Genomic DNA, 27,860 nt, shown 5'->3' with positions numbered 1-27,860 from the left:
GTATATGTTTCTGAGAAAACCTATCTCAAAAAGACAGTGAAACAATTCCCGTTACTTGGAACAGTTAATTATATTCTTAGAAGTGCCCAGAGTTTTCTAAATGACATAAAAGGGAACTATAATTGATAACCAGCCAACAAAGAAGTGAAATGGATTTTAAAATCAACTGAACTTCTCCTTAAAGGATGTTGGGAGGAAACGTAGGAGCTATACTACTAACGTTTACACACAGGTTAGGAAACATAGGAGCTTTACTACTAAAGTTTACACACAGGTTAGGAATTTTGACCAGTTTAGTTAAAATTTTTTCCATATTTTTCAGCATTACTCATTCTAATATATTCCATACTTTTCAGCATTACTCATTCTAATATATTCCATACTTTTCAGCATTACTCATTCTAATATATTCCATACTTTTCAGCATTACTCATTCTAATATATTCCATACTTTTCAGCATTACTCATTCTAATATATTTCATACTTTTCAGCATTACTCATTGTAATATATTCCATACTTTTCAGCATTACTCATTGTAATATATTCCATACTTTTCAGCATTACTCATTCTAATATATTTCATACTTTTCAGCATTACTCATTCTAATATATTCCATACTTTTTAGCATTACTCATTGTAATATATTCCATACTTTTTAGCATTACTCATTCTAATACATTCCATACTTTGTAGCATTACTCATTCTAATATATTCCATACTTTTCAGCATTACTCATTCTAATATATTCCATACTTTTTAGCATTACTCATTCTAATATATTCCATACTTTTTAGCATTACTCATGCTAATATTTGTAAAAAATAATAAGTAAAGAAGTTTAATATTTTGAATTTTTATTTTTGGAATATAAACACTTCTTTGAGCAGTTTATATGTGTTTGTTTTACAGTTAAGCACAAACGCAGAGATTGTTTGAAAGGAAAATCTCAGTAGATATTTTGTAAACACTATAATATTGTATTTATTGTAAAAGTATCAAACAAATATTATTATGTGCCTGTAAAAGCGGCCCGGCATGGCCAAGTGTGTTAAAGCGTTTGACTCGTAATCCAAGGGTCGAGGGTTCGAATCCCGGTCGCATCCAAACATGCTCGCCCTTTCAGCCGTGGGGGCGTTATAATGTTACGGCCACTCGTTGATAGAGTAGCCCAAGAGTTGGCGGTGGGTGGTGATGATTAGCTGTTTTCCCTCTAGTCTTACACTGGTAAATTACGGACGGCTAGCACAGATAGCCCTCGAGTCGCTTTGTGCGAAATTCAAAACAAACAAACAAACTAACGAAGCCTGTATAAGCAGCTTCCTAGCCATACAGTATTGTTGCAGGGTAAAGTCGCAAGTAAAATAACTCATATCTAATTGTTTCAGATCATAAAAATAACCAGGAATCGAAAACCCTCTTACATCCAAGATACAAAGTTACCACGAATTTCAACCACGAATGTTTGGTAAACAGTTAATAGTTGTTCTTACATTATTGGGTCTCGTATATCGTCATTATCAATTGTTCTCTTTAACAATGATATAAAACCTGTTTACAACAAACTTTCAGTTTATACCAATAGTTACAAACACAGAGTCACCAAACTGTAATATTTAAGCGAAATTAATATCCGGAGAGCCTTTTCTTTTACTGGAAACGAAAAAGATGTTTGTCTGTATTTTGTATTTCTGTCAAAGCTATCAAGACTAGGGCTATTCGTTGTCGTCGTACCTAATTTTGAACTACTGACGAGAGAAAATACATCAATCAACAGTACCCTACCATACGCCATCCATGTTCGTTTTATACTATCATACTGAAAAACGAAATTTACCTCACTAAACGACATCCAGACTGAACACCACGAAGAATAATGATTTGCTTCTAATTGTAAGAATTCAGGACTTCGTCAATATTGCAAAGAGATTCTCGAATGATCAACAATGTTCGAGAACACGCCAGCGTTTTCGTAAAACAAATATTGTTGATTCATACGCTCAAATGAGACTAAAATACTTAACAAATGATCTGGATTAAGTCTGTCTCTCAGTGATACTAAGACACTTAACATCTGAACTGTAAATAGTCTGTCTCTTAGTGATGTGAGACTCAGTTACTTAACATTTGAACTGTATTAAGTCTGTCTCTGAGTGAAGTAATACTAAGACACTTAACATCTGAACTGTAAATAGTCTGTCTCTTAGTGAAGTGGGACTTTGTTACTTAATATCTGAACTGTAAATAGTCTGTCTATGAGTGAAGTAATACTAAGACACTTAACATCTGAATTGTAAATAGTCTGTCTCTTAGTGAAGTGGGACTCAGTTACTTAACATCTGAACTGTATTAAGTCTGTCTCTGAGTGAAGTAATACTAAGACACTTAATATCTGAACTGTAAATAGTCTGTTTCTTAGTGAAGTGGGACTTAGTTACTTAACATCTGAACTGTATTAAGTGTGTCTCTGAGTGATACTAAGACACTTAACATCTGAACTGTATTAAGTCTGTCTCTGAGTGAAGTAATACTAAGACACTTAACATCTGAACTGTAAATAGTCTGTCTCTTAGTGAAGTGGGACTTAATTACTTAACATCTGAACTGTATTAAGTCTGTCTCTGAGTGATACTAAGACACTTAACATCTGAACTGTAAATAGTCTGTCTCTTAGTGAAGTGGGACTTAGTTACTTAACATCTGAACTGTATTAAGTGTGTCTCTGAGTGATACTAAGACACTTAACATCTGAACTGTATTAAGTCTGTCTCTGAGTGAAGTAATACTAAGACACTTAACATCTGAACTGTAAATAGTCTGTCTCTTAGTGAAGTGGGACTTAATTACTTAACATCTGAACTGTATTAAGTCTGTCTCTGAGTGATACTAAGACACTTAACATCTGAACTGTAAATAGTCTGTCTCTTAGTGAAGTGGGACTTAGTTACTTAACATCTGAACTGTATTAAGTGTGTCTTTGAGTGATACTAAGACACTTAACATCTGAACTGTATTAAGTCTGTCTCTGAGTGAAGTAATACTAAGACACTTAACATCTGAACTGTAAATAGTCTGTCTCTTAGTGAAGTGGGACTTAATTACTTAACATTTGAACTGTAAATAGTCTGTCTCTTAGTGAAGTGGGACTTTGTTACTTAACTTGTTCTGTAAGGCTTAGTTAGGACTTGCTCTCACCATCAGTGTACCGATTACCTTTTACCTTTCATTATTTTTGATCACCTGTTTTTTCGATAGTTTTGTGTCTGTAAAAGTCTTACTGTGTATGTCGTGCTGTCTTTGTGCATCAAAACCAGTGAGTCTTGGAAACATATTTCGTACTTAAAAGCAGAGCAGTTGTGTCAGAGTCACACGCTATGGAAAACTTTATCTGCTTTTGAAAAGAAATAAACAGACCGATAATAGCCCTAATGATTCTGGTAAATGTTGCATTCACACCTTTGTATTTTGCAATAGAAAATTAATAAATGTGTGAAACTAAAAATCTTTGATGTCAGAGGCCCCTCTAATAGCCATAACATTACAACATCTAAAAGCTACACACCCTGGTTTGCAGAAATATAGCTATCTTTAGTTTATTATAAGATATAAGAATGCTTACAATGACTTTAAATCAAACCCGTTAATTGGAAGCTATCTAAATAAGTAAGTGTTGTATATTAGTATCATTTCAACCTAGACAGCTTTCGCTCAAGAGAGTGCGTTGTGGTCACTAATGCTTCAACAAAATAGACCTCTCTTTCATGTCGTATCTGTCTGCTCACGTTTCAATTTATGTCTCTCTCTGTCCTTGCTAAGCAACGCGCACAAAAGTACCCGTATATTTGCTTGTTTATATGGTAAACTTTATCTTCTGTTTATCTACTTGTAATTTTTATCGGTCTGTCTTACTATTTACCTCAGTGTTTGTATTTTTACCTGTCTTCCTTTCTGTTGTTTAGTACGTTATACTCTGTGATATTTTTAAGCCAGAGCTTCTGTTTACTTTATCGATTTTATGTATTATTTACCCATCTCTTTCTTACGTTTTTCTTTCATTGCATTATTTTATAATTCGACTTTTACAATTATTTGCATTATTCTCATAACTTTTAATCGTAAGTAATTTCTCCGTACGAAAAAAGCTAAAATTACTCAAAAATAAAAGTACCAACGGTAACAGTTGTACACGAAATTCTTCATAACGGGAAAGGCTATTAAGTTATAACAAAGAATACTGTGCACATATTCTTTATAAGAGAAAAACATACAACAAATTAGGGTTTACTTGTTTATGAATTTCGCGCAAAGCTACACGAGGACTATCTGCGCTAGCCCTCCCTAACCTAGCAGTGTAAGACTAGAGGGAAGGTAGCAAGTCATCACCATTTACCGCCAACCCTTGAGATATTCTTTTATTAATGAATGATGGAATTGACCATAACATTATAACGCCCACACCGCTGAAGGTGCGATCATGTTTGGTGTGACGGAGATTCGAATCCGCGACCCTCGGATTACGAGTCGAGTGCCTTAACCACCGAGCTATGCCGGGCCGTAAATTGTGAGTTGAGTCTATATCAGGAACATTATAAGCGATACTGATTAATCCAGTGCAGAATTACTTTTGAATAATTTTGTGTAATTGTACCGTGATCTGGACCATGAAATAAATAAAAAATTGTGCTATTAAACAAGCTTCATTGCTGGTCAGCATTGGAATGTAATGAATATTTCTAAGTGATTTACGCACAATATTTTTAACTTTTATAGCCTTTCCACTTTTGTAAAATTGGGTTCGAATTCCATCTGGTCTTTGTATTTATTTCTACAGAATATTTTATAAGTTTACTTGCGGACGAGCCGTATTTTAAAATTCTAAGCATAATATATTAATACAGAGTCGTAGCAACACAATAGCACATTGACTTACGTTTTCGTACATGAATGTAGGATTGGTTCTATGTTTGATACAAGATAATAGAATATTGTTATTCGTTTTAAGATATATGACAATAAGATATTGTTTTTCTTTTTACTACATGCTAAGGCCCGAGTGGTTAAGGCACTCGACTCGTAATCTAAGGGTCACTGGTTCGAATCCCCGTCACACCAAACATCTCGCCTTTTCAGCCGTGGGAGCTTTATAATGTGACGGTAAATCCCGCTATTCCTTGGCAATGAGTGGTGATGACTAGCTGCCTTCCATCTAGTCTTACACTGCTAATGTAGGGACGGCTAGCGCAGATAGCCCCGTTTAGCGCAGATAGCCCCGTTTAGTTTTGAGCGAAATTCAAACTTAGTTAAGCTCGTTTTTAAGTTAAATTTCAATAAAATCATTTTTCTCTTGGATTGTGAACATTGCTAAATGTCAATCACAAGTACATTGTTGTAGAGTTGTCAGATAATTCCAGAAGAGGTCGCAGATCCAATAGTCTTTCGCAGGAACTAACAGCTATACTTTCCCGGGTAATTTTGGCAGCATTGTTAATTTGTATGGTTTTTCTTAATTGTTAACGTTTTTCTGTGCTGTGTCTAATGGACCACACTTTTAGTGTTGTAAGTCCTCAATCTAACCTCTGAGCCATCGAATATTTGTGTGTTATATATATGGCTATCTGTAATCTTTTTAAGCATTAATTATTATGTACTATTCTTACGTGTAGAGTCCAGACTCTTTAGCCAATCATTTATAAAAATGTATTTCGAAAATTATATTTTATTGATACACATTTCTTACCGACCCGACATGGCCAGGAGGTTAAGGCACTCAACTAGTAACCCGAGGGTCTCGGGTTCGAATCCCAGTCACACCAAACATGTTCGCCCTTTCATCCGTAGGGGCGTTATAAAGTGAAGTTAAATCCCACTATTCATTGATAAAAGAGTAGCCCCAGAGTTGGCGGTGAGTGGTGGTAACTAGCTGTCCTCCCTCTAGTCTTAAACTGCTAAATTAGAGACAGCTAATGCAGATAGACAGCTAAATGAGGGACGGCTAGCGCAGATAGCCTTGTGTAGCTTTGCGTGAAATTCAGAACAAACATTTGTTACTTCATTTAAAGGTGGTGGTGGGTGTGGCAATTTATGGCGCAAAGTAACTAGGCTGTCTGCGCCTTAAAGCTTGTGAATGCATTTTGTGTTTACTCTCTGAGTGAAAGGTAGCACATCAATAAATTTATCACAGGATTATGTGTTTCTTGTTGCTCAACATACCATTCATTAAATACTTAGATTCGTGTTTCCTCTCCACTAAGTCTTAAGCGCAAAACACGAACTGAAACCATCTGGTTTCGACAACTGTGTTGAGCGCAACCGAGGTAGCCCATCGTGTAACTTATGGTTTAATAAAAAAACAAAGTAATTCGTCTTTTAACTTCAGCAATCTCATGATGGTCTCAAGTTAAAGGGGCATCGAAATCGGATGTTCTCAGTTCGTGTTTTATTATCTTCTGATTGTAAATATGCAGTTCTTATCCTGTATGGGTCACCGCTGAATCTAGCAAAACCGACATACGTATTTATATTCAACACATCAGCAAACGTTCTTTTCAGAGTAACGTAGTACGTTCACTCTTTAGTTTTGTAGTTTTAAACTAGTTTCAAATAGCATTCCTCGAGAACAAAATTAAACCGCTAATGTTCTCGACATTCCATACGATGAAATATATTTATAGGAAAATAACAAACAGCACTTATTTTCTGGAAAGAATGATATATTTAAACAGTCGCTGCTTTGTTACTTGAAGGACAGGTATCGCGGTAGCTTGTGGAATGTAAACCTTGATGGTGATAGTAATCTTGATGTATGGTTTTACCACATAATCACGTTGTTCCCGAGATTCAACATTTCAACATTCCAGCAAGCGCCATCTAGAGGGGTTAAAACAGCATCTGTATTTAAATTTTATTTTATTTTAATTTTTTTTGTATGCATCCACTGTGGTTGAAGAAATTTACCATCACAACGGCTGATGTCGCGACGCCTCCTGGTTGTATCTGCAGTGATATTTTCTTAATAAATGTGTTACGCTAAGATTTTCACTTGAATTCGAAAAAAAAACACTAATTACTGGCTTTGTTTTGACTTTGGTGTTCGTGTGTGTTCTACTGCGCTTTCACACGACATAGTCACTTGTTGCCTTGTTCTTGTTGCCATGGTTACCAACAGTTAGAGTTCACACGTTTCTCCACCTTCGCTGCTACGAAGACTGAAGACAGCTTTTTTATTAGTTTGTGTTTTAGTCGTTTTATTTGTTTAAAGACAATCACGTTTCACTAAGAGAAAAGAAACGTTTGGTAATCCACATCTGATACATGTGTGTGTATATATAGCAAAATGTTCCTTCTTTTACGTAGCGGCCTAGGCATAGCCAGGTGGTTAGAGCACTCGACTGGTAATCTGAGGGTTGCCAGTTCGAATCCATCTCCCACCAAACATGCTAACCCTTTCAGCTGTGGGGGTGTTATAATGTTACGGTCAATCCCCCCATTCGTTGGTAAAAGAGTAGCCCAAAAGTTGGCGGTGGGTGGTGATGACTAGCTGCCTTCCATCTAGTCTTACACTGCTAAATTAGGGACGGCTAGCGCAGATAGCCCTCGTCTAGTTTTGAGCGAAATTCAAACTTAGTCAAACTCGTTTTTAAGCTAAGATTTCAATAAAAAATCATTTTTCTCTTGGATTGTGAACATTACTAAATGCCAATCATAAGTACATTGTTGTAGAGCTGTCAGATAATTCCAGAAGAGGTCGCAGATCCAATAGTCTTTCGCAGGAACTAACAGCTATACTTTCCCGGGTATTTTCGGTAGCATTGTTAATTTGTATGGTTTTTCTTAATTGTTAAACGTTTTTCTGTGCTGTGTCTAATGGACCACAGTTTTAGTGTTGTAAGTCCTCAATCTAACCTCTGAGCCATCGAATATTTGTGTGTTATATATATGGCTATCTGTAATCTTTTTAAGCATTAATTATTATGTACTATTCTTACGTGTAGAGTCCAGACTCTTCAGCCAATCATTTATAAAAATGTATTTCGAAAATTATATTTTATTAATACACATTTCTTACTGACCCGACATGGCCAGGAGGTTAAGACACTCAACTAGTAACCCGAGGGTCTCGAGCTCGAATTCCAGTCACACCAAACATGTTCGCCCTCTCATCCGTAGGGGCGTTATAAAGTGAAGTTCAATCCCACTATTCGTTGGTAAAAAAGTAGCCCAAGAGTTGGCGGTGGGTGGTGATGACTAGCTGACTTCACTCTAGTCTTAAACTGCTAAATTAAATCGTTGTTTTAACGGTTTGTTTGTTTGTTTGTTTACAATTAAACAAAAAGCTACATAATGGCTATTCATGCTCTGCTTACCACGGGTTCTACCAAAACGTTGCACAATGGATAATTGGGTTTTGTCTGAACAGGGATAGAATCCCAAAATCTAGCGACATAAGTTTCCAAACGTAAATCAAAGTCATTGTGGGGGTCATCACTTGTTTTTATTTTTACTTTTGCCCTCTAGTGGCACAGCGGTATGTCTGCGGAGTTACAACGCCAAAAACCGTCTTGCGATACTAGTAAACATATACTACTTAAAATAAAAACACTAGCAAACGATGGTGATATATATTTTAAGTCAATATGGAACGCTACCGCCATCTTGTTTGTTAAGTTATCTCATGGTTTCACTGGTTTTTGAACGAACCACACGTAAGTGAAGGATAATATGAGAATTTGAACCTAAACCTACTTAACACGACATATATATACCTTCAACAGAATGGTGAGATTGACAATGGTTTCTTATATATTTGTTCTCAATTCTTTACAGTTTTAGTTATAAAAAACGAAAATGTAAAATTACTCAGTATGATGGCGCTAGTAATAAAAGGTTGAAGCAATGTTAACAACATAAGTATTAAGTACCTAATACACATGTTTATTTATAGCTATAGAAAGATCTATCCTGCGCTCCGTCTACACCGAATTTTAGCTTTTAGGTCCGTAAGCTTATCGCTGACCCACTGATGGGGACGTCTACCATACGGAGAATATTAACACCCCACTTCGAAGACAAGCGTCACTAGGAAACAAGCACAGTGAAGGTAAATACACGAGAACAAATAGTGATATTTTATTTAATTCAACTTAGGCCCACCATAGCCAGGTGGTTTGGGGGCTCGACTCGTCATCTGAGATCGCGGGCTTGAATCTTCGTCACACCAAATACGCTCATCATTTCAGCCCCGAGTGGCGTTATAACGTAACACCAATCCCACTTTTCGTTGGTAAAAGAGTAGCCCAAGAGTCGGCGGTGGGTAGTGATGACCACTTGTCTTTCCTCTACTTTTACACTGCTAAATGAGGGACGGATGGCGCAGATACCCCTTGTGTAGGTTTGCGCGAAATTCAAAAAAACAAAATCAGTTCACTTTGATTGGTCTATATATTCATATATACGTGGAAAGATTGACTTTCTTAAATTTATTATGCTTAGATAACTTTTTTTTTTATATTTACGGCCAGATCAGTATTTTTTTGGAATGATACAAAATTCATAAATTAGAAACCATCAGATTTTAACGCTAAAATTTCGTCCAGTATTTATTTTATTTTTGGTACAGAAAAAAAAAAAACAGTTTGTCCTATTCGTCAAAGAGTTAAAAAGACAACTAATTTGGTAGATATAACCTGCTAGCAACTCAGTTTGTTTACTTAAAATACAGTTTCTTGGAAAAGTTTTAACTTAGCTTAAAATGAGATAGGTTAAACACACCCTAAAGTGAGAGTAATGTGTTGTAAACTTCCGACGTAAAACGTAGTTCCAAATACGGATTTATCACTTTATAGACTGTTACCCAGGGTGAAGATTGATCGCAAATAGGACTGTAAAAATAGACGAATGCGAGTTCTAAGTGGACATGACACAGTAAAATGGCCAGTATGCTATTTCTTTTCCAGGAACACAAGACAGGCAATGATTTGTTAAATGTGTCACATTTCTTGGAGCAAATGTGTTGTTAAATTGATTGTTCCGATAACCCACTTTCTAACGGTTATCTGCGTGTTTGTTACATCCGAAGTCGTGGGAATAAAACTACACTAGAAAAAGATCTAATAATTTTTGTCCAGTTTTGCTTAATACAGCTAATAAATCTGTCAAATTTCGCATAACTGACTGACTTTTGCATGAGGGTTTTTTTCTAGAATCGTGAAGTTGTTTTTGACCAACATTTAACAAAAACGAACATCAAAAAAACATCTGTGTGACACAGACGTGAACAGCGAGATATTGCTATATTATTGACTGAAATAAAAACATTTCCTTCCAGTAAACTCACATAAACAAACACTTCCGTTTGCTACGTTATATATTAAAACAAAACTCACGGGTTTGTATATTTAGATTATCTAAAGCTGACAACGCTGAACTGTAGCAGTCTAAAGCTGACAACGCTGAACTGTACCAGTCTAAAGCTGACAACGCTGAGCTGTACCAGTCTAAAGCTAACAATGCTAAACTGTACCAGTCTAAAGCTGACAACGCTGAACTGTACCAGTATAAAGCTGACAACGCTGAGCTGTACCAGTCTAAAGCTGACAACGCTGAACTGTACCAGTATAAAGCTAGAAAATGGGCTATCTCTCTACAGCGGGTATCGAATCCAGATTTTTAGCATGGTAAGCCCTCAGACTTACTGCTGAGCCACTGGAGGGGGGAGAGAATAAATATAACTTATTATATCGACCGAATAATAAAACATTTTTTTATTTCAGATACTGAGATATTTAAAAAATAAAGAGATACTCCACGGAAAAATAGTGACCATCACAAACCTAAAAGGTTTGTTAAAGTGTTCTGAGAGTCGCAGGTTCGAATCCCCGTTACACCAAACGTGCTCATCTTTTCAACTGTGGGTGCTTTATAACTTAGATCAATCCTACTATTTGCTGGTAAAAGAGTAGCCCAAGAATAGGCGATGGGTGGTGATGACTAGCTGCATTCTCTCTAATCTTACACTATTAAATTAGGGACTGCTGGCGCAGATAGTCCTTGTATAGCTTTGCCCGAAATTTAAAACAAACATAAATCTAAAAATCAACACGTGTAATTTCACACATGTTTGTTTCAGGTATAAATGAAATAATATAAATCGTATGGCACAAAAATTACTTTATTCAAACGTCTTAGCACGCTGTAACACCGTAATCCAAAGGTCTCGAGTTTGTTTGTTTTTTGGAATTTCGCACAAAACTACTCGAGGGCTATCTGTGCTAGCCGTCCCTAATTTAGCAGTGTAAGACTAGAGGGAAGGCAGCTAGTCATCACCACTCACCGCCAACTCTTGGGCTATTCTTTTACCAACGAATAGTGGGATTGACCGTCACATTATAACGCCCCCACAGCTGGGAGAGCGAGCATGTTTGGCGCGACTCGGGCGCGAACCCGCGATCCTCAGATTATGAAGCGCACGCCTCAACGCGCTAGGCCATGCCGGGCCGGTCTCGAGTTCGAATCCCAGTCACACCAAACATGGTCGCCCTTTCAGCCGTGGGGGCGTTATAATACGATAGTCAATCCCACTATTCATTAGTAAAAGAGTAGCCCAAGAGTTGATAGAGGGTGGTGATGACTAGCTACCTTCCCTCGAGCCTTACATTGCTAAATTAGGGACGGCTAGCGCAGATAGCCCTCGTGTAGTTTTGCGCGAAATTCAAAAACAAACATTATAACACTATTCTAAAGTTTTAACATTACATCTATATTGTTGAGTAATGGCTATATTGAAAACCTGAAGTGACACCTTATGCGAGACGTGGTCTGAACGGTCAGGTCAGAAACCTCAATATTCAGTTATAGATTTTAGAAACGTTGGATTGATGTAGATTGACAAGTTAAAAGCATTCGCCGTCTCCAGTGTTACTCTCAACCAAACAGTGAAACTGACTAGCACAGATCAAAGGACTTCACCAAAGCGTGGAACGTGTTTAGCACAACATCATAGCACATACGTTAGGATTTCTGACACGCAGCCCGACATGATAACCATAATTTCGTGATCGTCGTTCAGTGTCAACAGCATAAACGTTTCCTTAACATGTACATTGCGTCTACGACTGTTCACATTATTTTTCTGAAGACGTGGACATTTTTAAGTATGACGACATAAGTATATTTTTACAAAATAACCCTAGGAGTTTGAAACGAGGAAACCGTAAACCTTGTGACGTTTATAAAAAAGGTAAGCTTTATAGAATTTTGTTTCTTAACATGTAAGTTAGTAGACACTACAAGTGGCCTAATAGTTAACGCACCGGGTTTATTGCACGCGTTCAGTTGTCTTGTTTTGTTTGTTTGTTTTTGAATTTCGCACAAAGCTACTCGAGGGCTATCTGTGCTAGTCGTCCCTAATTTAGCAGTGTAAGACTAGAGGGAAGTCATCACCACCCACCGCCAACTCTTGGATTACTCTTTTACCAACGAATAGTGGGATTGACCGTCACTTTATAACGCCCCCACGGCTGGGATGGCGAGCATGTTTGGCGCGACCGGGATGCGAACCCGCGAGCTTCAGATTACGAATCGAGTGTCTTGACATCCTGGCCATGTCGGGCTTCCACTGTCACCAAAACGAGGTCTACACATTTAGGAGTCGTAGATGCGTCTTATTAATGATGGTCGCCCTTCATTTTTCTTTCAGATACGTTTATCACTTAGGAATTAGACACTGTTATTGCACAGATAGCTATTGCACAGCTTTCGCAAAAATTCTAAAAAACTACACAAAGGTGACTCGGCATGACCAGGTGGTTAGGGCATTCAGTTCATAATCTGAAAGTCGCGGGTTCGAATCCAGGTAATATCAAACATGGTCACCCTTTCAGGCGTGGGGCCGTTATTATGTTACGATCGATCCCATTATTTGTTGGTAAAAGAATGATTCAAGAGTTGCCGGTGGGTGGTGATGACTAAATGATTTCCCCCTATTCTTACACAGCTAAATTAGGGTCAGCTAGTACAGAAAAGAAATAACAGTAGATAGAAAAACAGAGATAACAGATGGCGTACTTGAAGTACTAAATAACATATTAATCCACCTTTGGAAGCAGTAGTTCAAATACACACAGACTATTGGCAATGCATGAGGTTTTGTGACAAGGTAGAACTCGGTTTGAAATCGCTTTAACTCTTGTTTATTTTGGAGTTCCTGTAAAAATAAAATGAAAAATACACTCGTGAAACTGACATTTTGACTAACGGTCTTTCAGCTCTAACTGTTGGACTGGGGTACAAAGAAACAAACACGCTGTTCGGAGAAAATTGGCTCAGCACATGTTGAGAGTTGACCGTGATATTTGTAAGAAACTTTATTTGCAACTTATTTCCTCGAAGCTTTGACGAAAAAAAAAAACCGCGCTTGTAAATGAAAAAAGAAATATCTGATTAAACTTTCATAACTAAAAGAGTGCGCTATTTATTTGTGTACCTCATAGAAACTTAAACAGGATTGCGTTTCTTTCAACGAGATAATAATATTTTTTTCTTTATCACCTAAATACTCATTAGAGATGGCGCTGCTTTTACGTCTTTCGGAATGGGAAACAGATTGTGTTGAAAAGGCGACAATGAGAGGGTAGTTAATTAAAGCTTTTCTTCGGGTATATAAAAACAGAAATTAATTAAGTTGTCAGCACCTCTGACGTCAAAAGAATATTTATCAAGATGGGTGTGACTTAGTTTCAAAATAGTATTTATTATGTTCCAGTGCATTATACTGCCGTGCGACTCGTAATCTGAGGGTCGCGGGTTCGAATCCCCGCCGCACCGAACATGCTCGCCCTTAAAGCCGTGGGGGCGATATAATGTGATGGTCAATATCACTATTCGTTGGTAAAAAGAGTAGCCCAAGAGCTGTAGGTGGGTGGTGATGACTAGCTGCCTTCCCTCTTGTCTTACACTACTAAATTAGGGATGGCTAGCGCAGATAGCCCTTGTGTAGGTTTGTGCGAGATTCAAACCGTGAACATCTACACTGCCTGCACGTGTATGTTTTATTTAAAAGTGTAAATGTTCTTGTAATAGAAGTAAAGTATGTAATGTGTTTTTATCCCCAGATTAAACTCTTTAAGCCTATTTTATAACGTGAAGTAACGTTAAAGTCTGTTATCACTCATTATATTTTCTCGTTACCAAAAGGACAAGTGTGCTTGACAAACGTGATTACATAACTCAGGTACAAAATGCATTTGATACAATAATACACTATAAGAACATTTATAATACCACCATCTTGTCGTAACCTTCATTCAGCAGGGGGAAACTGGAGTTAAAGTCATTGAACGTTTTCCTTGTTTCAGTGTAGGTAAAATGTTTAAAGACTGTATCAACAACAATCCGTAAAAACCCTCTCAGGAAGAATCCGCGAAATTAAAAAAAAATAATTTAAATTATTCAATAAAATTTTGGTAAAAATAAATCGATCTCATTTCAGTGTCTGTTCGTTTGTTTTTTAATTTCGCGCAAAGCTACACGAAGGTTATCTGCGCTAGCCGTCCGTAATTTAGCAGTGTAAGACTAGAGGGAAGGTAGCTAGTCATCACCACCCACCGCCAACTCTTGGGCTACTCTTTTACTAACGAATAGTGGGATTGACCATCACTTTATAACGCCCCCACGGCTGAAAGGGCGAGCATGTCTGGTGCGACTGAGATTCGATCCTACAACCCTCGGATTACAACCTGGATATGCAGGGCCAATGTTGAAAGAAGGTCAATATGAGAGCATAAAGATCAATCATATAAACAAACATCATATAATAATTAACGAAAACGTTAGGAGTTTAATAACACCTTATGATAAGCACAATTTAATTTCAAACAACCTTATTTTACCTAGTCTTTATGTTTTGTCTAAAGTTCATAAGATTGGGAACATGTTTAGAAGTATTGTATTTAAAATTAATAGTTCAGTGTTTAATACAACGAAATTCGTTTCGAAAAAATTGTAATTTTAAAAGGATAAAAACAAAGTGTCAACAATTCATTTGAATGTCAGAAAAGAATTGAACAAAAAATTTTAGATCTCAAAAATATATTTTGGTGTCTTTTGATGTTGTATCAATTTTCACTGAAAAAGCTCTTGAATGTTTTGGGAAGAAAAAAAAATGAGATAAAATGTCTTAAAAATAACAGACATGAATAACTTAGTAGAAGCAAGTGTTGAAAATATTTTTTTAAAATTAATAATAACGTTGATTAAAAATAAATTAGGCTTAGCTGTGGGTTGTTATTTATCTCCGCTGTTATGGGACTTATTTATGGATAGTTTTGAAACCGAAGTGTTAGATAAAGAATAAAACAAACCTGAAGTTTGGTTTAAGTAAGGAGACAAAAGGAATTGTCTCTGGCTTGTTATTTACCTCAGTAACATTGACAATATTTTCATATTTACTCACGAGGTACAGAAAAGTATAAGTCAGCAGACATACCACTGTTCCACTGGTTGGGGTTAAATTAAATCTAAAGTATTAAATAAGAATAATAAGCTTAATGAAAATGCCACCAGATGGGGTAAAAGTTTCTAATAGGTAAACTGCATGACCAGTTGTAACTGATTAATAACCTCTTAACTACAAGCATGACCAGTTGTGACTGATTAACAACCTCTTAACTTCAAACATGACCATTTGTGACTGATTAATAACCTCTTAACTACAAGCATGACCAGTTGTGACTGATTAATAACTTCTTAACTTCAACATGACCAGTTGTGACTGATTAATAACCTCTTAACTACAAGCATGACCAGTTGTGACTGATTAACAACCTCTTAACTGCTGTTAGACTATCCAGTGTTGACTGTTTTACTTTAGACACAGAAGTTACGTGCCCAGTAAACATATTAATACAACCATCCAACCTTAACCAAAGCAACATATTTTGGAATAAGTAAAACTGAACAGAGAAGGGGTGGATGAGAAGACAAGGATATAGTACGTTAAATATATACTCTCAAACGAAGACAGAAATAAAACACTTAAAATATATACTCTCAAACGAAGACAGAAATAAAACACTTAAAATATATACTCTCAAACGAAGACAGAAATAAAACACTTAAAATACATACTCTCAAAGGAAGATAGCGATAAAGTATGTTAAATGTATAGCCTCAAACGAAGATAAGAATATAGAACAATACATACGTACTCTCAAACCCTTATCTATTCAATTTACCTACACTGGAACTATACTGTAGTTACTTCTATCAGCCAGCTTAAACCCTTATCTATTTAATTTTCCTACACTGGAGCTACACTGTAGTTACTTCTATTAGCCAGCTTAAACCCTTACCTATTTAATTTACTTACACTGGAGCTACACTGTAGTTACTTCTATTAGCCAGCTTAAACCCTTACCTATTTAATTTACCTACACTGAAGCTACACTGTAGTTACTTCTATTAGCCAACTTAAAATCAACCAGTGCATTGACTTTTTATTTTTATTTCTTCGTCTTTAAATGGGATATATTTAAGTAAATGTTTATAATGTAGTTACGACCCGTGTTGGTAAGGGTTTCATTACGTTTTTGACAAAATGTTTAGACAAAGTTTTTTAAGTTGAAATGTGATTTGTATGTTTCTTCACATCCACACGAGACGAGAAAATATTTATCAAGGGGAAATAGGTGGCTATTCATAGTATCAAACTTCTTGAATGAATAATATACCGAAAATAATAAACGTTTTTCGTCTCTGTAGGCGACATTCTTTGTATGATAATAGTCTAAGTTGTCTCATGAATTTAGTAACATTATAAAACTACAGTCAATACTTTATCAACAGTTTCTATAGATCCCTCGGTATCTCAGCAGTAAGCATTAGAAAATAAAAAGTTTTAAAATTCGGGGCTCTATCCCAGCAGTGGGCATAGCACAGACAGTTCACATTGTGGCATTGAGCTTAGCATGAAACAAACAAATAAGGTCTATGAGAGTCAAATTCCAGAGGGGAAAATAATAAAGCAAAATTAAAATAAAACAAACCTCCGAGTTTCACCGAATGACCAAAAAAAATCAGTTATTGGAAAATCTGTTAATTAGAATATTGTTTTTTTCAAAATAATTTAAGAGTGATGTTTCATTAGAAATCAGATGATAGAAATGAATATTCTACTATGGATTGCTCTTTGTGGAGCCTTTATCAAGAAGTATGATCAAAGTAGATACTTATCTGTTATGGTATACTCAGTGGTTTGTATGTTACCGGTTTGGTTTGTTTTGAATTTCTCGCAAAGCTACACAAGGGCTATCTGCGCTAGCAGTCCCTAATTTAACAGAATAAGACAAGTGGGAAGGCAGCTAGTCATCACCACACACTGCCAACTCTTAGGCTACTCTTTTTACCAACGAATAGTGGAATTGGCCGTCACATATAACGCCCCATGGCTGAAAGGTCGAACATGTTTGGGGTGACGGGAATTCGAACCCGCGACCCTCAGAGTGCCTTAACCACCTGGCCAGGCGAGGAGTGTATTATAGGTAAGGGATTCTACTGCCAAGAAGATAATGACCTCAAACACTCATCCAATCTACGTATTCAGAAGTTACTTAGCTAAGAAAGAAGCTGTTGGTGTTATTCAAATTATACAATTATACAAATTATCGGGGTTCCCACCGAGCCCCGATCTCAACCATTGAGCAGATTTGGGATTTGAGAGAACAAGCCCTTGACAAATCAAAAGTACTTCCAAAAAAACTTTATTTGTTGTATACTTGAGACATTTGGAGTAAAATTCTAAAGGAAACTTTGATTAACTATGTTTCAACGGCGCCTAAAAGGTTGTCTGCAGTTATTAAAACAGAAACACAAAATATTAACTGTTTGCTGAGCTCAAGCACTTTCATCAAGTGTCTTTTGTACTAAATATGAAGATTAATACAATGTTAATGTCTCATCTGTGATTTATCTTTCGTTGTTCTATTAAATACAATGTTGATCTGTGGTTTCATCTGTGGTTTATGTTCTTCATCTGTTGTTTCTATTAAATACAATGTTGATGTTTCATCTGTGGTTTATCTTTCATTGTTCTATTAAATACAATGTTGATGTTTCATCTGTGGTTTATCTTTCATTGTTCTATTAAATACAATGTTGATGTTTCATCTGTGGTTTATCTTTCATTGTTCTATTAAATACAATGTTGTTTCATCTGTGATTGTTCTATTAAATACAATGTTGACGTTTCATCTGTGGTTTATCTTTCATTGTTCTATTAAATACAATGTTGATGTTTCATCTGTGATTTACCTTCCATTGTTCTATTAAATACAATGTTGATCTTTCGTTTCATCTGTGGTTTATCTATCATTGTTCTATTAAATACACGTTTCATGATTTACCTTCCATTGTTCTATTAAATACAATGTTGTTTCATCTGTGATTTACCTTCCATTGTTCTATTAAATACAATGTTGATGTTTCATCTGTGGTTTATCTTTCGTTGTTCTATTAAATACAATTTTGATGTTTCATCTGTGGTTTATCTTTCATTGTTCTATTAAATACAATGTTGATGTTTCATCTGTGGTTTACCTATCATTGTTCCATTAAATACAATGTTGACGTTTCATCTGTGATTTACCTTTTATTGTTCTATTAAATACAATGTTGACGTTTCATCTGTGGTTTATCTTTCATTGTTCTATTAAATACAATGTTGATGTTTCATCTGTGATTTACCTTCCATTGTTCTATTAAATACAATGTTGATGTTTCATCTGTGATTTACCTTCCATTGTTCTATTAAATACAATGTTGACGTTTCATCTGTGATTTACCTTCCATTGTTCTATTAAATACAATGTTGATGTTTCATCTGTGGTTTATCTTTCATTGTTCTATTAAATACAATGTTGATGTTTCATCTGTGGTTTACCTATCATTGTTCCATTAAATACAATGTTGATGTTTCATCTGTGGTTTATCTTTCGTTGTTCTATTAAATACAATGTTGATGTTTCATCTGTGGTTTATCTTTCATTGTTCTATTAAATACAATGTTGACGTTTCATCTGTGATTTACCTACCATTGTTCTATTAAATACAATGTTGATGTTTCATCTGTGGTTTATCTTTCGTTGTTCTATTAAATACAATGTTGATGTTTCATCTGTGGTTTATCTTTCATTGTTCTATTAAATACAATGTTGACGTTTCATCTGTGGTTTATCTTTCATTGTTCTATTAAATACAATGTTGATGTTTCATCTGTGATTTACCTTCCATTGTTCTATTAAATACAATGTTGATGTTTCATCTGTGGTTTATCTTTCGTTGTTCTATTAAATACAATGTTGATGTTTCATCTGTGGTTTATTGTTCTATTAAATACAATGTTGATGTTTCATCTGTGGTTTATCTTTCATTGTTCTATTAAATACAATGTTGACGTTTCATCTGTGATTTACCTATTGTTCTATTAAATACAATGTTGATGTTTCATTGTTCTATTAAATACAATGCTGATGTTTCATCTGTGGTTTATCTTTCGTTGTTCTATTAAATACAATGTTGATGTTTCATCTGTGGTTTATCTTTCATTGTTCTATTAAATACAATGTTGATGTTTCATCTGTGTTGTATTATACAATGTTGATGTTTCATCTTGTTCATTGTTATTAAATACAATGTTGATGTTTCATCTGTGGTTTATCTTTCATTGTTCTATTAAATACAATGTTGATGTTTCATCTGTGTTTACCTATCATTGTTTTATACAATGTTGATGTTTCATCATTGTTCTATTAAATACAATGTTTATCTTTCATTGTTCTATTAAATACAATGTTGTTTCATCTGTGATTTACCTTCCATTGTTCTATTAAATACAATGTTGATGTTTCATCTGTGTTTATCTTTCGTTGTTCTATTAAATACAATGTTGATGTTTCATCTGTGGTTTATCTTTCATTGTTCTATTAAATACAATGTTGACGTTTCATCTGTGATTTACCTGCCATTGTTCTATTAAATACAATGTTGATGCTTCATCTGTGGTTTACCTTTCGTTGTTCTATTAAATACAATGTTGATCTTTCATTGTTCTATTAAATACAATGTTGACGTTTCATCTGTGGTTTATCTTTCATTGTTCTATTAAATACAATGTTGATGTTTCATCTGTGATTTACCTTCCATTGTTCTATTAAATACAATGTTGATGTTTCATCTGTGGTTTACCTATCATTGTTCTATTAAATACAATGTTGATGTTTCATCTGTGGTTTATCTTTCGTTGTTCTATTAAATACAATGTTGATGTTTCATCTGTGATTTACCTTCCATTGTTCTATTAAATACAATGTTGACGTTTCATCTGTGATTTACCTTCCATTGTTCTATTAAATACAATGTTGATGTTTCATCTGTGGTTTATCTTTCGTTGTTCTATTAAATACAATGTTGAAGTTTCATCTGTGGTTTACCTATCATTGTTCCATTAAATACAATGTTGATGTTTCATCTGTGGTTTATCTTTCGTTGTTCTATTAAATACAATGTTGATGTTTCATCTGTGGTTTATCTTTCATTGTTCTATTAAATACAATGTTGACGTTTCATCTGTGATTTACCTACCATTGTTCTATTAAATACAATGTTGATGTTTCATCTGTGGTTTATCTTTCGTTGTTCTATTAAATACAATGTTGATGTTTCATCTGTGGTTTATCTTTCATTGTTCTATTAAATACAATGTTGACGTTTCATCTGTGATTTACCTTCCATTGTTCTATTAAATACAATGTTGACGTTTCATCTGTGATTTACCTCCCATTGTTCTATTAAATACAATGTTGATGTTTCATCTGTGGTTTATCTTTCGTTGTTCTATTAAATACAATGTTGAAGTTTCATCTGTGGTTTACCTATCATTGTTCCATTAAATACAATGTTGATGTTTCATCTGTGGTTTATCTTTCGTTGTTCTATTAAATACAATGTTGATGTTTCATCTGTGGTTTATCTTTCATTGTTCTATTAAATACAATGTTGACGTTTCATCTGTGATTTACCTACCATTGTTCTATTAAATACAATGTTGATGTTTCATCTGTGGTTTATCTTTCGTTGTTCTATTAAATACAATGTTGATGTTTCATCTGTGGTTTATCTTTCATTGTTCTATTAAATACAATGTTGACGTTTCATCTGTGGTTTATCTTTCATTGTTCTATTAAATACAATGTTGATGTTTCATCTGTGATTTACCTTCCATTGTTCTATTAAATACAATGTTGATGTTTCATCTGTGGTTTATCTTTCATTGTTCTATTAAATACAATGTTGATGTTTCATCTGTGGTTTACCTATCATTGTTCCATTAAATACAATGTTGATGTTTCATCTGTGGTTTATCTTTCATTGTTCTATTAAATACAATGTTGATGTTTCATCTGTGGTTTACCTATCATTGTTCCATTAAATACAATGTTGATGTTTCATCTGTGGTTTATCTTTCGTTGTTCTATTAAATACAATGTTGATGTTTCATCTGTGGTTTATCTTTCATTGTTCTATTAAATACAATGTTGACGTTTCATCTGTGATTTACCTTCCATTGTTCTATTAAATACAATGTTGATGTTTCATCTGTTGTTTATCTTTCGTTGTTATATTAAATACAATGTTGATGTTTCATCTGTGGTTTATCTTTCATTGTTCTATTAAATACAATGTTGACGTTTCATCTGTGATTTACCTGCCATTGTTCTATTAAATACAATGTTGATGCTTCATCTGTGGTTTACCTTTCGTTGTTCTATTAAATACAATGTTGATCTTTCATTGTTCTATTAAATACAATGTTGACGTTTCATCTGTGGTTTATCTTTCATTGTTCTATTAAATACAATGTTGATGTTTCATCTGTGATTTACCTTCCATTGTTCTATTAAATACAATGTTGATGTTTCATCTGTGGTTTACCTATCATTGTTCTATTAAATACAATGTTGATGTTTCATCTGTGGTTTATCTTTCGTTGTTCTATTAAATACAATGTTGATGTTTCATCTGTGATTTACCTTCCATTGTTCTATTAAATACAATGTTGACGTTTCATCTGTGATTTACCTTCCATTGTTCTATTAAATACAATGTTGATGTTTCATCTGTGGTTTATCTTTCGTTGTTCTATTAAATACAATTTTGATGTTTCATCTGTGGTTTATCTTTCATTGTTCTATTAAATACAATGTTCATGTTTCATCTGTGGTTTACCTATCATTGTTATATTATATACAATGTTGATGTTTCATCTGTGATTTACCTGCCATTGTTCTATTAAATACAATGTTGACGTTTCATCTGTGGTTTATCTTTCATTGTTCTATTAAATACAATGTTGATGTTTCATCTGTGGTTTATCTTTCATTGTTCTATTAAATACAATGTTGATGTTTCATCTGTGATTTACCTTCCATTGTTCTATTAAATACAATGTTGATGGTTCATCTGTGGTTTATCTTTCATTGTTCTATTAAATACAATGTTGACGTTTCATCTGTGATTTACCTGCCATTGTTCTATTGAATACAATGTTGATGTTTCATCTGTGATTTACCTGCCATTGTTCTATTAAATACAATGTTGATGTTTCATCTGTGGTTTACCTTTCGTTGTTCTATTAAATACAATGTTGACGTTTCATCTGTGATTTACCTGCCATTGTTCTATTAAATACAATGTTGATGTTTCATCTGTGGTTTACCTTTCGTTGTTCTATTAAATACAATGTTGATCTTTCATTGTTCTATTAAATACAATGTTGACGTTTCATCTCTGGTTTATCTTTCATTGTTCTATTAAATACAATGTTGACGTTTCATCTGTGGTTTATCTTTCATTGTTCTATTAAATACAATGTTGATGTTTCATCTGTGGTTTACCTGCCATTGTTCTATTAAATACAATGTTGACGTTTCATCTGTGGTTTATCTTTCATTGTTCTATTAAATACAATGTTGATGTTTCATCTGTGATTTACCTTCCATTGTTCTATTAAATACAATGTTGATGGTTCATCTGTGGTTTATCTTTCGTTGTTCTATTAAATACAATGTTGATGTTTCATCTGTGGTTTATCTTTCATTATTCTATTAAATACAATGTTGATGTTTCATCTGTGGTTTACCTATCATTGTTCTATTAAATACAATGTTGATGTTTCATCTGTGGTTTATCTTTCGTTGTTCTATTAAATACAATGTTGATGTTTCATCTGTGTTTTATTTTTCATTGTTCTATTAAATACAATGTTGATGTTTCATCTGTGGTTTATCTTTCGTTGTTCTATTAAATACAATGTTGATGTTTCATCTGTGGTTATCTTTCATTGTTCTATTAAATACAATGTTGACGTTTCATCTGTTATTTACCTGCTATTGTTCTATTAAATACAATGTTGATGTTTCATCTGTGGTTTATCTTTCATTGTTCTATTAAATACAGTGTTGATGTTTCATCTGTGGTTTATCTTTCATTGTTCTATTAAATACAATGTTCATGTTTCATCTGTGGTTTACCTGCCATTGTTCTATTAAATACAATGTTGACGTTTCATCTGTGGTTTATCTTTCATTGTTCTATTAAATACAATGTTGATGTTTCATCTGTGATTTACCTTCCATTGTTCTATTAAATACAATGTTGATGGTTCATCTGTGGTTTATCTTTCGTTGTTCTATTAAATACAATGTTGATGTTTCATCTGTGGTTTATCTTTCATTATTCTATTAAATACAATGTTGATGTTTCATCTGTGGTTTACCTATCATTGTTCTATTAAATACAATGTTGATGTTTCATCTGTGGTTTATCTTTCGTTGTTCTATTAAATACAATGTTGATGTTTCATCTGTGTTTTATTTTTCATTGTTCTATTAAATACAATGTTGATGTTTCATCTGTGGTTTATCTTTCGTTGTTCTATTAAATACAATGTTGATGTTTCATCTGTGGTTATCTTTCATTGTTCTATTAAATACAATGTTGACGTTTCATCTGTTATTTACCTGCTATTGTTCTATTAAATACAATGTTGATGTTTCATCTGTGGTTTATCTTTCATTGTTCTATTAAATACAATGTTGATGTTTCATCTGTGGTTTATCTTTCATTGTTCTATTAAATACAATGTTGATGTTTCATCTGTGGTTTATCTTTCATTGTTCTATTAAATACAATGTTGACCTTTCATCTGTGATTTACCTGCCATTGTTCTATTAAATACAATGTTGATGTTTCATCTGTGGTTTATCTTTCATTGTTCTATTAAATACAATGTTGACGTTTCATCTGTGATTTACCTGCCATTGTTCTATTGAATAGAATGTTGATGTTTTATCTGTGGTTTATCTTTCGTTGTTCTATTAAATACAATGTTGACGTTTCATCTGTGATTTACCTGCCATTGTTCTATTAAATACAATGTTGATGTTTCATCTGTGGTTTATCTTTCGTTGTTCTATTAAATACAATGTTGATGTTTCATCTGTGGTTTATCTTTCATTGTTCTATTAAATACAATGTTGACGTTTCATCTGTGATTTACCTGCCATTGTTCTATTAAATACAATGTTGACGTTTCATCTGTGGTTTATCTTTCATTGTTCTATTAAATACAATGTTGATGTTTCATCTGTGGTTTATCTTTCGTTGTTCTATTAAATACAATGTTGATGTTTCATCTGTGGTTTATCTTTCATTGTTCTATTAAATACAATGTTGACGTTTCATCTGTGATTTACCTGCCATTGTTCTATTAAATACAATGTTGATGTTTCATCTGTGGTTTATCTTTCGTTGTTCTATTAAATACAATGTTGATGTTTCATCTGTGGTTTATCTTTCATTGTTCTATTAAATACAATGTTGATGTTTCATCTGTGGTTTACCTATCATTGTTCTATTAAATACAATGTTGATGTTTTATCTGTGGTTTATCTTTCATTGTTTTATTAAATACAATGTTGATGTTTCATCTGTGGTTTATCTTTCATTGTTCTATTAAATACAATGTTGATGTTTCATCTGTGGTTTATCTTTCATTGTTCTATTAAATACAGTGTTGATGTTTCATCTGTGGTTTATCTTTCGTTGTTCTATTAAATACAATGTTGATGTTTCATCTGTGGTTTATCTTTCATTGTTCTATTAAATACAATGTTGACCTTTCATCTGTGATTTACCTGCCATTGTTCTATTAAATACAATGTTGATGTTTCATCTGTGGTTTATCTTTCATTGTTCTATTAAATACAATGTTGACGTTTCATCTGTGATTTACCTGCCATTGTTCTATTGAGTAGAATGTTGATGTTTTATCTGTGGTTTATCTTTCGTTGTTCTATTAAATACAATGTTGACGTTTCATCTGTGATTTACCTGCCATTGTTCTATTAAATACAATGTTGATGTTTCAACTGTGGTTTATCTTTCGTTGTTCTATTAAATACAATGTTGATGTTTCATCTGTGGTTTATCTTTCATTGTTCTATTAAATACAATGTTGACGTTTCATCTGTGATTTACCTGCCATTGTTCTATTAAATACAATGTTGACGTTTCATCTGTGGTTTATCTTTCATTGTTCTATTAAATACAATGTTGATGTTTCATCTGTGGTTTATCTTTCGTTGTTCTATTAAATACAATGTTGATGTTTCATCTGTGGTTTATCTTTCATTGTTCTATTAAATACAATGTTGACGTTTGATCTGTGATTTACCTGCCATTGTTCTATTGAATACAATGTTGATGTTTCATCTGTGGTTTATCTTTCGTTGTTCTATTAAATACAATGTTGATGTTTCATCTGTGGTTTATCTTTCATTGTTCTATTAAATACAATGTTGATGTTTTATCTGTGGCTTACCCTTCATTGTTCTATTAAATACAATGTTGACGTTTCATCTGTGGCTTACCTTTCATTGTTCTATTAAATTAGCCTGAAATGTAATTTTTGACTTTGTCTTAAAAGTTTTGTAGAGTACCATACAATTAGGGTTGAACTAGTTGAAGTACATTTGGCTACATATATTATTGTTTGACAAGAAGCACGTATAGAAGAGGCAGGTTCTTTGGGTAATTGTTTTGCTTTGCTCTTTTAACTCAGATGTTATTGTATCTGGTTTAAGAAAAAAAACATCTAAATGCGTGACAATATATGGTTTCCATTTCTGGTCCTTTAAAGACAGATTTAGGTTAAGTCTTATCGGAAACGATGTATGGTTATTGATCAGTTTCATAACGTATCATATTGGACTAGAGAGAAACAACAACTCTGAGAAACGTGGGTATTGTTTGTGAGGGTTCCTTAGTTTTGGGGACAAAAATAAAGTATTCCACCAAAATAACTCGTGATGTGTGCCCTAAATTATTTTTATCCAAACAAACTGCGATTGAATCATGTGTTTAAAAGACAGATACTGATGACAAAGTGAAACTATTCTAACACACTTTTCTTAATGAAAGAGAGAGTCATCTTAAATCTAAACACTATTAAAACAACACATCTTCTCTATAAGGCCAAGGTCATGCCTTTCTAGATGGTTAGAAAGCTAGACTCACAATCTGAGGACTGCAGGTTCGAATTTTTGTCACACCAAACATGCTCTTCCTTTCAGCCGCTGGGGACGTTATAATTTTACGGTTAATTCCACTATTCGTTGGTAAAAGAGTAGCGTGGGTAATGATGACTAGCTGCCTCCCCTCTAGTCTTACACTACTAAATTAGGGACGGCTAACACAGATAGCCCTCGTGTAGCTTTGCGTGAAATTCAAAACAAACAAACTATAAGCCTAAGGACTAATTGTGCTAAAGTGTATTTCTTCCCTAATTATAGATTAAAAAGAAACTTTTCTTCGGTGGTATATCACGTGACCACTGTATATGCGATTCTATACAGAAACTGAGATACTGTGTGAAACATTTATGTATTGTCCACGAATACAAATTGTTTTGAAGAATATAACAGTGGTATTAGGTACAATATAACCTTTATTAAACAAATAAAAAATATTTCAACAACAATTTCCGAAAAGATGTCTCATAGATTCTTAAAAATCCAAGCTATAACAAACTATGATACTGAAGGTTATAAAACACAGATAGTGAAAATAACAAATACAAGAGTCATCGAATCGGTCACTTTATACACATACAATTTAAAAAAAGAAACATAGAAACATACTAGGGATGATAGACGAGCAATTCAATAGCATTTATTTCAAAACCTCTTTGTGTAAGATTCCGAATATGTCTATTATTATGGTTTGTGCATTCTTCGAACCATTTAGAAGTACATGGGCGTTTAAGTAGAAATAACATTTATATCTGTTTACCATGAGTTAAACATCAATGCAAGCTTAGAAAGCAAAGTCTAACAATATTATGTTTGGTTGTTTTGTTTTCATTTAAAACTGAATTTCAAATAGGTAAACCTTGTTTTAAAGGTCAGGGGTTATAAACCTAACCTGTGAATGGACGGCTAATTTGATTTCAATTCTATATTCAGTTTTATTTCAACGTTAAAAAGCATTCCACTTTGTATCATGTATTATTCATTTATTCTACACTGCGTTTTCTAGAACTGTTATACAAGTATTATAGATTGTAATTTAGCGATTAATTATGTAATTTTATGTAAAACATATATTGTTTTTTTCCTTTAGCGAATCACCTGTGATATCCAGAACGAGGGAACTCTCACGAGCTTGTTCTGGCATCACTATCAACCTCTTTTCAGATAGTAAAGAACAAAATGGTTCTTCACGTACTAAAGGTCATTTTAAACTGTGTACA

General features: G+C 33.9%; 1 long non-coding RNA gene across 1 annotated transcript; it reads left to right on the top strand.

The window, feature by feature from the left end:
• The first annotated feature begins 156 nt into the window (after positions 1-156).
• LOC143245309 (uncharacterized) lies at positions 157-27,860 on the top strand. Its single transcript, XR_013025563.1, has 3 exons — positions 157-274; positions 8,943-9,098; positions 27,731-27,860. It is a non-coding gene; the product is annotated as an uncharacterized LOC143245309 (long non-coding RNA).

This window comes from Tachypleus tridentatus, chromosome 2 (genome assembly GCF_004210375.1).
Source record: "Tachypleus tridentatus isolate NWPU-2018 chromosome 2, ASM421037v1, whole genome shotgun sequence".
Lineage (NCBI taxonomy): Eukaryota > Metazoa > Arthropoda > Merostomata > Xiphosura > Limulidae > Tachypleus > Tachypleus tridentatus.
The sequence above is the reverse complement of the archived record's forward strand: the minus strand, read 5'-3'. Positions and strand labels throughout refer to the sequence as shown.